The 12,819-nt window shown below is 43.5% G+C and overlaps 1 long non-coding RNA gene across 1 annotated transcript; it reads right to left on the bottom strand.

Moving 5' to 3' along the window:
- Window positions 1-4,287: 4,287 nt before the first annotated feature.
- On the bottom strand, window positions 4,288-9,422 carry LOC115195359 (uncharacterized). The gene is made up of 3 exons (XR_003878679.1): window positions 9,176-9,422; window positions 5,577-5,689; window positions 4,288-4,729 (listed from the first exon to the last, which is right to left on the bottom strand). It is a non-coding gene; the product is annotated as an uncharacterized LOC115195359 (long non-coding RNA).
- Between the last annotated feature and the right edge of the window lie 3,397 nt (window positions 9,423-12,819).

The raw sequence follows: 12,819 nt of genomic DNA, 5'->3' as shown, positions 1-12,819 counted from the left end.
GAGAGAGAGCAAGAGAGAGCAAGAGAGAGAAGGCAGAGCGAGAGCGAGTTTATTTGTTAACTCAGCATTGTTGGTAATGGGCTTGTAAGTAAACATTTCATGGTAAAGTCTACACCTGTTGTTTATGTGCCAAATACATATATTATATATTTAAAAAATACAGAGGGAGGAAAATAGACAGACAGCGAGAGAGAGACTAGAGCAGAGAGAGATATGGAGACAGAAAGAGCACTAGAGAGAGCTGGAGAGCGATAGAAAGAGACACACTTAACAGCTGCTAACCACACCGTCAGTAGGAAGAGATCTGGTCCTTAGTTCCTACATGGCTGCTGAACATTCCACTCACCTCAGTCACTTCCTGTGGCCACATCTACTTGTTAGCATGGTGTGGAACAGTGACAGAGTCATTATGTAAGAGCCACAGCTGCTGCTGCAGAACCACAGCCAACACAACATAGCCTGCTATCTCCAGCCTGTCCCCAGCCAACACAACATGGCCTGCTATCTCCAGCCTGTCCCCAGCCAACACAACATGGCCTGCTATCTCCAGCCTGTCCCCAGCCAACACAACATGGCCTGCTATCTCCAGCCTGTCCCCAGCCAACACAACATGGCCTGCTATCTCCAGCCTGTCCCCAGCCAACACAACATGGCCTGCTATCTCCAGCCTGTCCCCAGCCAGCACAACATGGCCTGCTATCTCCAGCCTGTCCCCAGCCAACACAACATGGCCTGCTATCTCAAGGATGTCCCCAGCCAACACAACATAGCCCGCTATCTCCAGGATGTCCCCAGCCAACACAACATGGCCCGCTATCTCCAGGATGTCCCCAGCCAACACAACATAGCCCACTATCTCCAGGATGTCCCCAGCCAACACAACATGGCCCGCTATCTCCAGCCTGTCCCCAGCCAACACAACATAGCCCGCTATCTCCAGGATGTCCCCAGCCAACACAACATGGCCCGCTATCTCCAGGATGTCCCCAGCCAACACAACATGGCCTGTTATCTCCAGGATGTCCCCAGCCAACACACCATGGCCTGCTATCTCCAGCCTGTCCCCAGCCAACACAACATGGCCTGCTATCTCCAGGATGTCCCCAGCCAACACAACATGACCTGCTATCTCCAGCCTGTCCCCAGCCAACACAACATAGCCCGCTATCTCCAGGATGTCCCCAGCCAACACACCATGGCCCGCTATCTCCAGGATGTCCCCAGCCAACACAGCATGGCCTGCTATCTCCAGCCTGTCCCCAGCCAACACAACATGGCCTGCTATCTCCAGGATGTCCCCAGCCAACACAACATGGCCCGCTATCTCCAGGATGTCCCCAGCCAACACAACATGGCCTGCTATCTCCAGCCTGTCCCCAGCCAACACAACATGGCCTGCTATCTCCAGCATGTCCCCAGCCAACACAACATGGCCTGCTATCTCCAGGATGTCCCCAGCCAACACAACATGGCCTGCTATCTCCAGGATGTCCCCAGCCAACACAACATGGCCTGCTATCTCCAGGATGTCCCCAGCCAACACAACATGGCCTGCTATCTCCAGGATGTCCCAGCCAACACAACATGGCCCGCTATCTCCAGAATGTCCCCAGCCAGCACAACATGGCCCGCTATCTCCAGGATGTCCCCAGCCAACACAGCATGGCCTGCTATCTCCAGCCTGTCCCCAGCCAACACAACATGGCCTGCTATCTCCAGGATGTCCCCAGCCAACACAACATGGCCCGCTATCTCCAGGATGTCCCCAGCCAACACAACATGGCCCGCTATCTCCAGGATGTCCCCAGCCAACACAACATGGCCTGCTATCTCCAGCCTGTCCCCAGCCAACACAACATGGCCTGCTATCTCCAGGATGTCCCCAGCCAACACAACATGGCCCGCTATCTCCAGGATGTCCCCAGCCAACACAACATGGCCCGCTATCTCCAGGATGTCCCCAGCCAACACAACATGGCCTGCTATCTCCAGGATGTCCCCAGCCAACACAACATGGCCTATCTCCAGGATGTCCCCAGCCAACACAACATGACCTGCTATCTCCAGCCTGTCCCCAGCCAACACAACATGGCCTGCTATCTCCAGCCTGTCCCCAGCCAACACAACATGGCTTGCTATCTCCAGCCTGTCCCCAGCCAACACAACATAGCCTGCTATCTCCAGCCTGTCCCCAGCCAACACAACATGGCCTGCTATCTCCAGCCTGTCCACAGCCAACACATACTAGCCTTAGACTGTGTGTCTGTTTACATCACAATAGACAGACTATGCACACTGTCTGTGTTGTATTGTGCCGTATGTTGGTTCATTAGTATTCACAGATCTTATACCAACTGTACTACAACCACATGACTGTTTAACAACAAACATCAAGCTGCCTTCTCTTGCTGTTGTCTTCAGACAGCTGTACCAACATATTTAACTTTTATTTAACTAGGCAAGTCAGACGCCGGGCCAATTATGCGGCACCCTAAACGTATCTTTAGTTTGGCCGGTTAACTGGAGCTGTAGTTTGGCTGGTTAACTGTCAGTCTCGTTATCAACAAGGCTTCCAGGGGAACTACGGCCACAGATAATATCTAGTGCTAACTAGGTAGTGAGATCTGCACTACAAGAGAAGGCAGACCTACACAGTCACACCTTCTGATAGGGACACTACTTTACGAGGGCCTTATACCTGATATACTAGTGGAATAACAATATTTCAAGTAGTTATGTAGTACAGTTTGATACATCCAGTTCTCTTGGATAATAGACTAGGCCTAAGTAGTGTAAAGTACTATATTGTACCTGGTAGAAGTTAGTGTTTGAATTATACAGGCCAACTCATTCATTCACCTTGATGAGGAGTAGAAGGGACAGAGAGAGAGAGCGAGAGAGAGAGAGAGATGAAGGGACACAGAGAGAGAGAGATGAAGGGACACAGAGAGAGAGAGAGAGATGAAGGGACACAGAGAGAGAGGAGTTGTTGAAGGGACAGAGAGAGAGAGGAGTTGAAGGGACAGAGAAAGAGAGAGCGATGAAGGGACAGAGAGAGAGAGAGAGAGAGAGAGAGAGAGATATGAAGGGACAGAGAGAGAGGAGTTGAAGGGACAGAGAGAGGAGTTGAAGGGACAGAGAGAGAGAGACAGGTGAGTTCCAGAGAAATAGGAATTAGGAAATGGCCGTTCTCCAAGCGAGTCATGTGACAGTGTGTTGGTCACGAGGGGGAAAGGTTCCGTTGTGTAACCAAGGCCATAAGTTGTGTTAGTCTAGAGACTGTTGTGTCTGGAGACAGAACACCAGACAATGTCTAAATAACCTTCAGCATCTCTTGATAAGTTTCTGTTGTATTTATAATCTACAAATGAACATTATCTTATATTACCACACAAATGAACGTTGTCCTATATTACCACCCATTGTGTGTGTGTGTGTGTGTGTGTGTGTGTGTGTGTGTGTTAAAGCCAAAGGGTCAGGTAATAGGCCACTCTGGCTTCCTTTAGCCTGCTTTTTACAGCATCCAGATCAAAACCAGGCAAACGGTTCCGTTGTTTCTGCACAAAACACAGACAACAAATAAATGACAGGTTACCATCAAATAAACTGCATTCTGACATTTGGAATGAAAGCAGTTGATCTTGAGATGACAGTTGATATGGCTGTGCATGGCCTGCTGCTTCTCGACCACCAAGAGAAAGGACACTGACATCGTGTGGACAATCAGAGACTTACACCCGGTAACAAACAGAAGTGTCACCATCAGAGGAAGAAGAGGTACTTCCCACGAGGCGAAACCCCCTCGGATACATTCGACACGTAATTACATCATTATATTCTGACCCATAAGAGTGGAAGTTCGGGGCAAGGTGTTAGGGCTAAAATAAGCATAGGTTACAAATGTGCCCAAGTGTGCTTTTCTCTCTCTCTCTTCTAAATCCCCATCTTGTGTAACACGTTTCATATTGTGTTGGTCCGCTAGGGACCTGTTTCATTGTACTAAGTTCGAGTCAATAGCCTAGACTGTGTGTTTGTATCTTATATTATCATTTTAGCTTGTCAGTAAATAAATAAATCAACTCAATTCGTGTGGTACGGACTTATTTAGTGAGACTCGGGTTTGTGCAGATTCCAAGATTATGCCACGTTCAGAATGAGACTGTAGAGGAAATGAATTTATTAGCGACTGTTGTGAAATCGACATTCTTTGAGTTAATTTGGGAAATAGAAACTCAATAAAGCCAAGCTTTCCCATGGTGCCCCAGGTTACTAATTACCTGATTCATTTAATCACGTAATTATAAACAGTTAACCATTCGATGAACAGCAGTCGTCACATTAATCAATACAACGTCACGACAACACTTTGGGTCAGCCTGGCCAACGATGTTACGTTTACAAGACCAGAGAAGCTACAGTGAAGGGACAAGCCTCACTCAATTCTGTATGCCAATGATATCTTCATTACAATCATCTCTGTTAAAACATACTTTCCCTAATCCCTGTTAGCAATCTAACAAAGCATGTTCCTGGACCCGATGAAGGGACCATGTGGTCCGATGTGTCGTTCAGGAGGAAGACCGGATCTTCTCGTTGATTCTCACCAGGATGGTTTTGAAGTCTCCTTCTAGAAAGTTCCTGAACGGCGTGAGGAAGTTAATGGCAGAGCTCTGGGTGAACTCTCGACGACTCCCCTTCTCCGCCTCGCCACATTAAATAAGAACGTTTCCTGTAGGGACAGGAAGTAGACACGGATCAACCAGGAAGCGGAAAAAGGTTCAACCTGAGACGTCCGGGAGGACAGGTACAACACAATCTGAGATTTTAGCTGTAGGTTTCCCTTTTTTGAAGTTGAGAACAGAGCTGACGTGTTGTGCGCAGCTGAATGAAGCAATTATGTTTTTCAAATATGTCCCAAAAAATTAATTAATTCACAGGATATATCAATATTCATAAACACTTATTCCTTTCCTTTAAAAAAATAAATAAATCCACCGCATTTTTTAAAAAATAAGGCGAAGCCTATATAATGCCATGGCAACATGCAGTTGTCAACATCGCCCTTTCTGAGAGAGGATGTTAAGTTAATTAGAGGGATTATCCTATCCATCACTTTTAAATCATGTGTTACATAGTCATCAAATGGCCACTGTGCTAGATGACATCCTCCGAGAGGGTTTGATTCCAGGAAGACGTTCCCTCCCCTTCACAGACCTGGGGTGTAGTCACTACATCTGAGTCATTTAGCAGACTCTCTTATCCAGAGTGATTTAAAGTAGTGAGCGCATAAATGTTAGTACTTTTTTCTTCTTCCAAACTGGTCCCCTGTGAGAATGGAACCCACAACCCTGGTGTTGCATGCGCCATGCTCTACCAACTGAACCACACAAGAGACACCAAACAGAAGAAAACGTACCTAAACGCGTACCTACAGTGTGCACTATGAATGCACCCTTGACAGACAATGGAACAACGTTCTGGAATTAAAACGCAGCACAGGACATTTTTTGGGGGGGGATATATCTGCACAGTATGTTTGTGAATCAAAAGGATCTCTACGGGTTCAACTAATTTACCATGGGCTGTTCGAGCGGCCAAACTCACTCCCCGACTCATTCATGGACAGGCCAAGAATCTTGCGGTTGTTGATCCGCGCAGGGACTTTCTCACACAGAAATTCCTCTGACATCTGAAAAGATAGAGAAAAATGTAAATCAGAAAGAAAGAAGAGTCACAATGAAGCAGGACCGGGGAGCAACCTTGTGCTGCATGACCTAACAGCAAGATAACAAGGACAACACACAGGCATATTCAGTCTGCTATCTAGCCTAGTCAACCTTCAACAACATTTGTGGGGAGCCAAAGAGCTTTATGGTAGCCTAATTGAGCTAGCATAGACAATACACTGACTAGGTCTACACTATATACACTGACGTGAATTCTGAAACACCAAAAACCTTTGATTGAACCAACTGCTTTAACTTAACTAAATCAACAACTCTGCAACTACAACCCTAATAACACTTCCAACAAGCAGAAGCAGGTGTGTTGTGAGTGTGTAGATCAGCTGTAAATAGCCCACCCAATCTACCTACCTCATCCCCATATTGTTTTTAAATGTACTTTTCTGCTCTTTTGCACACCAGTATTTCTACTTGCTCATCATCATCTGCACATCTGTCACTCCAGTGTTAATCTGCTAAATTGTAATTACTTCGCTACTATGGCCTATTTATTGCCATATCTCCTCACGCCATTTGCACACACTGTATATAGACTTTCTTTTTTTCTTATTGTATTATTGACCGTACGCTTGTTTATTCCATGTAAGTCTGTGTTGTTGTTTCTATCGCACTCCTTTGCTTTATCTTGGCCAGGTCGCAGTTATAAATGAGAACTTGTTCTCAACTGGCCTACCTGGTTAAATAAAGGTTCAATAAATACACATTTTTAAAAGAAAATATGCGGTGTGGCTGCTTTGAGGAACTGGCTTATAATGTCGAGGATTATACACATCCAATTGTGGCACAAAAGCTGGACAAAATGTAGCCTATAGGCTAACTAGGCAAGTCAGCAAAGAACAAATTGTTATTTACAATCACGGCCCAACCCTGGCGACGCTGGGCCATATGGGACTCCCAGTCACGGCCGGATGTGATACAGCCTGGATGTATGAAGGTTGACTGTTAAATAACAGTTGGGTGTCCATGAACCCTCCTTTGAGTTCACACTGTGGTGCTGCATAGCTCGGTCTGTTGCAGACCTAGAGACACACACACCACAACAGCTGATCCACACACACACACACACACACACACACACACACACCACAACAGCTGATCTACACACACACACACACCACACCAGCTGATCTACACACACACATCACACCAGCTGATTTTTTAAAAATGTATTTTTTATTTCACCTTTATTTAAGAAGGGGCTAACCAATTACTGCTTCTTTACTAAGGAAGAACTCTACCTAGCAACCAACCGTTATTCTACAACACATTTCATGGGAATGGGTCAAAGGTTACATTATTAGCCCAGATTTGTACTTCCATGACCTTGTAACATTTAGCCAACTTTGACATTTTTTTAATGCTATTTCAGGATGTTCCAACTGTGACTTTCTATGGGTCTGTAAATTGATACTGAATATCCAGCAAGTTAATGAACTGACTGGAACTAAATGGACTTGCATATCCCCCTAGTTAGGACTTACAGGCACCAGGCAGGGTATATTGACATCAGTAGGCAGTCTTACTTGGGTTTGGTTGTAATAAAACTCTGTCTGCTTCATGAATCTCTCTGTGTTTTGCTTGGTGGATTCTGCCCTGCGCAGAAGGTTGTCCAGGTGAGAATTGTCGGGTTGCGTCATTCGAATCTGGTATTAGGAAATAACCAACCCATGCAACTTAGTTTTGCAATGATTATTTAATTCATCTTTAAGTAAATAGAATGATAGTACAATGTAAAATATGATGTTCGTATATACGGGCTCACTGCACCACCTCGCAGGGCAGACAGAGAAGAGAGCGACACATCCTTTCTTCTCCTTTATATACTCTGACAGAGATTGTTCTCGCTCACTGCTGGCCTGTCAGAGCGAGGAGGAGCGTGGTTTAAACTTCCTCATCCTATCTTCGGTGTGCAGGCTGGTCCCAGCCTCGTGACGCATTTCCTCTCGCCGGGTGTAGTTCTTGTCTTCAGCAGTTGACTTATCCATAGTTGATATTCTTAATATTGTAGCATAGCTTCCCCAGTATATTATATAGGTTATGCAAACAAATAGCCAGTTCAACCCTAACAGAATCCAACTCGGTCAGTAAACTGAAAATGAAATGAAAGGGTGACTAGTGGCTACAAACTGTCTGACAACAGTCAAACTACGCTACCTGTAAGTCAATTCAAGTGAAGCTTTTATTTGACATATTTATTTACCTCTTAGAAGTTGGTTTAGCTTGCCTGCCTAGCTAACCAACCCAATCACAGCTCTGACCCACGACTTGGAAGCTTTCTTCAACGCCCTGCATCTTTCCATTTCCCCCCATTAGGTTTAGTGACTGGCTTCAATATATTTACCAAAGTAAAGCTGTTGTTGAGTGATGAAGAGTTTCTCTTTATGTGCAAACTGTCGTTTCTCAAAAATATATTAAATAAACCGTTATCGTTGTTTTCCGTCAGACTAGTAACGTTATGCGTTGGGTCTACACTGAGACATGGACACGAGTATATATATTTATTATTTCACCTTTATTTAACCAGGTAGGCTAGTTGAGAACAAGTCCTTTATTTAACCAGGTAGGCCAGTTGAGAACAAGTCCTTTATTTAACCAGGTAGGCAAGTTGAGAACAAGTTCTCATTTACAATTGCGACCTGGCCAAGATAAAGCAAAGCAGTTCGACAACATACAACAACACAGAGTTACACATGGAGTAAAACAACATACAGTCAATAATACAGTAGAAAAATAAGTCTATATACAATATGAGCAAATGAGGTGAGATAAGGTAATTATATATATATATATATATATATATATATATATATATATATATATAAATATATATATATATATATATATATATATATATATATATATATATATATATGGGGACAGGGAATTCAGAGAAACGTTCATCGGCACTCCAGGAACATCGTTACCTACTTCGGTGTGTAACAAAGTATATGGAACTCAAGTCACTAAACTAAATGGAGAGAAAAAACATATTGTAAGGAGAGAAAAACATATTGTAAGGATAGAAAAACATATTGTAAGGAGGGATAAATGTCAAACTGCATGGTGTTGAAGGAACAAGCCACACGTAACGGCCTGGACCAGAGCTCACCCATTCACAGCCTAATAAATCACAGACTAGTGCTGAGTTTGCTATTCTAAACCTGTCTTTGTTAGTCGTTTGCTAAAGTGTATGACAGAACCAAACGCTTAATTCAACCAAAACATGAACAAACTAGTTACCAAGTTAAGTTTGCTACACGTTAGTAATATATCACCAGCCGCAGGCCTGAAAGAAGTTGATGCTTTGACATTGTTAAACAGTGTGAAGACCACCGTTGGCTGGCTAACTAACATTAACTAACGTTACTCTAACTAATAACTGGCAACCGATCTGAAATCAGAAAATAACTAAAATGTGGCTGTAAATTTACTTGAACCGCACGACTGAATAACGTTTTACCACCGTCTGCAGCAAATTCCTTTTTGACGTTGAAATCCCTGTTTCGTTGTAGATGAAAAATACACTTTGTGCTCGAAAGCAGTACAATTACTTATCCATATAGGGGAATGGTTACGAAATCAATATTTTCCTACGGTTGTCGTGATTTGATGTAAGGAAAAAGCAGCTGAAAGTTGACTTTCTGACTGTAGCTGTGGCGTTCATAGAGAGTAGGTGGGATGTCTGGCAGTGATGCCTAATACTTTCTGTCACCACTAGAGGTCAGACTCAGATTTCAGCTGTGGCTTTCACTTTGTCTATGAACCATTGAACATCCATTTAAAGACCGAGGTAAAGTTGGTTTTTTATTCAACAGACATTCAACATTCTCCAAAAGCCATTTAAAATGTAAAAATCAATTACTAATTCACCGTTTGTCACAGAATCATCCAACTAGATATGATTTATTCTATAAATGCCTAGCATACTTTTACAACCTTTGTTTTGAGGACCAATTCCAGTTTTTATAAAACTACATCAAATCTATAAGATGCCATTTAAAGCGGTATAAATCAATAACTAATTCACTGTTTTTTCACAGAAACATCCATCTAGGTATGATTTATTCTATAAATGTCTAGCATCATTTTACAACTTTTGTTTTAAGTAAAAATTCCAGTTTTGATTTGATAGAGGGCATGTAGTCCGTCTAGAGTGCTTGTGGTCAAAGTTCTAACGAGTCTGTTATACTCTATTGGAAGATTAAATTAGATTACAGGAAAAAACTACAGGATGAAGGGGTCAGGTCTGACTAACAAAGAAGATAGGTGGATGGATGAAGAGAACCAAGATAACCAAGATGATCAACATGTGTAACCGATGTGAAATGGCTAGTTAGTTAGCGGTGGTGTAACCGATGTGAAATGGCTAGTTAGTTAGCGGTGGTGTAACCGATGTGAAATGGCTAGTTAGTTAGCGGTGGTGTAACCGATGTGAAATGGCTAGTTAGTTAGCGGTGGTGTAACCGATGTGAAATGGCTAGTTAGTTAGCGGTGATTCGCGCTAATAGTGTTTCAATCGGTGACGTCACTCGCTCTGAGACCTGAAGTAGGGTTTCCCCTTGTGTTGCAAGGGCCGTGGCTTTTGTGGCGCGATGGGTAACGATGCTTCGTGGGTGACTGTTGTCGATGTGTGCAAGGGTCCCTGGTTCGAGCCCAGGTTGGGGCGAAGAGAGGGATGGAACCTACACTGTTACACTAGTGCAGGTGAAGGAGGAGATGGCAAATGAGTTATCTGTCATCAAGAGGGTGCTGCAGCACAGAGAGCAGACTGTAGAGACTCCTAGAGAGAAGCTGGATGATCAACATGGACATTCCACAATGGAGATAAGGAAAACTAAGAGTGACCCATAACATACACTACCGTTCAAAGGTTTGGGGTCACTTAGAAATTTCATTGTTTTGGAAAGAAAAGCCTTTTTTTTTGTCCATTAAAATAACATCAAATTGATCAGAAATACAGTGTAGACATTGTTAATGTTGTAAATGACTATTGTAGCCGGAAATGGCAGATTTTTTATGGAATATCTACGTAGGTGTACAGAGGCCCATTATCAGCAACCATCACTCCTGTGTTCCAATGGCACGTTGTGTTAGCTAATCCAAGTTTATAATTTTAAAAGGCTAAATTGATCATTAGAAAACCCTTTTGTAATTATGTTAGCACAGCTGAGAATGGTTGTTCTGATTAAAGAAGCAATAAAACTATTTATTGAAGCTGCCAGTTGAGGACTCACAAGTCCTCAACTGGCAGCCTCAATAAATAGTACCCGCAAAACACCAGTCTCAATGTCAACAGTGAAGAGGCAACCTTCTAGGCAGAGCTGCAAAGAAAAAGCCCCTTACAACACAGTGGCCTCCATCATTCTTAAATGGAAGAAGTTTGGAACCACCAGGACTCTTCCTACAGTTGGCAGCCAGGCCAAACTGAGCAATCGGGGGAGAGGGGTCTTGGCCAGGGAGGTGACCAAGAACCTGATGGTCACTCTGACAGAGCTGTAGAGTTCCTCTGTGGAGATGGGAGAAACTTCCAGAAGGACAACCATCTCTGCAGCACTCCACGAATCAGGCCTTTATGCTAGAGTGGCCAGACGGAAGCCATTCCTCTCTAAAAGGTACATGACAGCCCGCTTGGAGTTTGCCAAAAGGCACCTATAGACTCTCAGACCATGAGAAACAAGATTTTCTCGTCTGATGAAAACAAGATTGAATTCTTTGGTCTGAATGCCAAGCACCACGTCTGGAGGAAACTTGGCACCATTCCTACGGTGAAGAATGGTGGTGGCAGCATCATGCTGTGGGGATGTTTTTCAGCAGCAGGTACTGGGAGACTAGTCATGACCGAGGCAAAGATGAACAGAGCAAATTACAGAGATCCTTGATGAAAACCTGCTCCAGAGCGCTCAGGACCTCAGACTGGGGCGAAGGTTTACATTCCATCAAGGCAACAACCCTAAGCACACAGCCAAGACAATGCAGGAGTGGCTTCGGGACAAGTCTATGAATGTCTTTGAATGGCCCAGCAAGAGCCCGGACTTGAACCCGATCAAGCATCTCTGGAGAGACCTGAAAATAGCTGTGCAGCGACGCTCCCTATCCAACCTGACAGAGCTTGAGAGGATCTGCAGAGAAGAATGGGAGAAAATACCCAAATATAGTTGTGCCAAGCTTGCAGCGTCATACCCAAGGCTGTAATCGCTGCCAAAGGTGCTTCAACAAAGTACTTAGTAAAGGGTCTGAATACTTATGTAAATGTGATATCTGTTTATTTTTTATTTTTTATTAGCAAAAAATATATATAAAAAAAACGTTTTTGCTTTGTCATTCTGGGGTATTGTGTGTAGACTGAACAAAACAATTTGATCAATTTTAGAATAAGTCTGTAATGTAACAAAATGTAGAAAAAGTGAAGGGGTCTGAATACTTTCAGAAGGCGCCATACATACAATGCCTTCAGAAAGTATTCACATCCCTTGACTTTTTCCACATTTTGTTGTGTTGCAACCTGAATTTAAAATGAGTTAAATGTCGGTGTTTTGTCACTGGTCTACACACAATACCTCATCATTTCAAAGTGGAATTATGTTTAACATTTTAAAAAAAAGTTGAAATGTCTTGAGTCAATAAGTGTTTAACCCCCTTTTTTTGGCCTAAATAAGTTCAGGAGTAAACATTTGCGAAACAAGTTACATAATAAGTTGTGTGGGCTGGCTACCAATAACCCACAAATACAATTTATCTGTAAGGTCCCTCAGTCACGCAGTGAATTTTAAACACAGATTCAACCACAAAGACCAGGGAGGTTTTCCAATGTCTCTCAAAGGGAACCTATTGGTATATGGGTAAAAAAAATGCAGACATTGAATATCCCTTTGAGCATGGTGAAGTTAATTATTACACTTTGGATGGTGTATCAATATACCCAGTCACTACAAATATACAGGCGTCCTTCCTAACTAATTTGCTGGAGAGGAAGGAAACCGCTCAGGGATTTCACCATGAGGCCAATGGTGACTTTAAAACAGTTACAGAGTTTAATGTCTGTGATAGGAGTACTGAGGATGGATCAACAGCGGCA

This window comes from Salmo trutta, chromosome 6, assembly GCF_901001165.1.
Source record: "Salmo trutta chromosome 6, fSalTru1.1, whole genome shotgun sequence".
Classification (NCBI taxonomy): Eukaryota; Metazoa; Chordata; class Actinopteri; order Salmoniformes; family Salmonidae; genus Salmo; species Salmo trutta.
Note: the sequence above shows the minus strand (reverse complement) of the source record. Positions and strands in the feature narration are given on the sequence as shown.